The sequence below is a fragment of the Microtus ochrogaster genome, linkage group LG7_11 (genome assembly GCF_000317375.1).
Source record: "Microtus ochrogaster isolate Prairie Vole_2 linkage group LG7_11, MicOch1.0, whole genome shotgun sequence".
Classification (NCBI taxonomy): Eukaryota; Metazoa; Chordata; class Mammalia; order Rodentia; family Cricetidae; genus Microtus; species Microtus ochrogaster.
Genome location: NC_022032.1, coordinates 15,734,664 through 15,735,872, shown reverse-complemented (window position 1 = coordinate 15,735,872; position 1,209 = coordinate 15,734,664). Strand labels below are relative to the sequence as shown.

Below are 1,209 nucleotides of genomic sequence, written 5' to 3'. Positions count from 1 at the left end.
AGAGAGAGAGAGAGAGAGAGAGAGAGAGAGAGAGAGAGAGAGAGAGAAGCAAAAGGCAGGATATTATCTGGTTACCAGAGTAAACACTTAGCTGAAAGTAGAATTCAGAAAAGTATGGAGAGCAATTCCCGTGACCCAACCCCCCACCATATATACAGACAATCGAAAGATTATAAGGAAGAACAAAACATTTGCTCAGTGCAGATAGGGAATTAATTTCCTGAGCTAGGTTGCGATTGTGAGGATTGTTCAAGGATTTGGTATTTGGATAGCCTGTGCCTTTTTTCCAGAGATTACCAAAGGGACTCATGAATAGTTGAGCAAATTAGGTTTAGAGTCGAAGAGAAGGATTGAGAAAGTACCTTTTCAACCATGGGCTAAATAACAACAAATTAAAGAAAAAAATCTCGTTAGAGAATTTGGGCTCAATCCAGGATTTGTTCTAGATTGGGTGTCTTTAGAACACTGAGCAATTCCTGATAACAAGTAGCATTCTTTCTCTTAGCAGCCGAAGGGAGGGTTGTGTTTTGAGATACATGGTGTTCTTTATCAACTTGTGGACAAAATCATGATGTAAGCTTGCTTTGTCTCATTTTAAAGTCTCCAAGGAACACATTCTCTGAGCATGTTTGTGCCCATGAACAGAACAAAGATACCTGGGGTCCTCCTATATGCCTGTCTGGTGTTAGTTCATGTCAGCTGTGAACCATAGTTCCATGTACTGGGAGCTGGTTGTTACTATTATTTCTTAATATTTTGTTTTTAAATGAACATATTTTATTGTCTGTTTCCTGATTGTTTTTTTCAGCACTAGAGTGCTCACCTGATACCTTGCATGTACTAGGCAAGCACTTAACACTGAGCTACATCCTTAGCCAATGCAAAATATTTAGTGGTTTTCAAAATATGAAAAATCAATAGCTTGATTTAATAGTTTTACTCAGAACTGTAGGTAGGTTTTTCTTTTGGCCACTGGCTCACAAATAATGACTTGGAGACATCATAGTAATTATGAACGCTTGACCTTTAGCTTAGGCTTGTCTCAACCAGCTATTATAACTTAAATTAACAGGTTTATATTAATCTACATTCTGTCACATGGCTTTTTACCTCTCTTCTATCTTGCACATCCTGTTTTCTCTCTGGCTGTATGCCTTCCTAGATTCTACCTCCTCTTCCTTTCTCTCCCCAAAAGTCCTACCTGTACCT

General features: G+C 38.5%; 1 protein-coding gene across 1 annotated transcript in view; it reads left to right on the top strand.

The window, feature by feature from the left end:
* Nucleotides 1–1,209, top strand: part of Asah1 (N-acylsphingosine amidohydrolase 1) — a 34,627-nt gene that overhangs the window by 1,107 nt on the left and 32,311 nt on the right. The window lies entirely within an intron of this gene.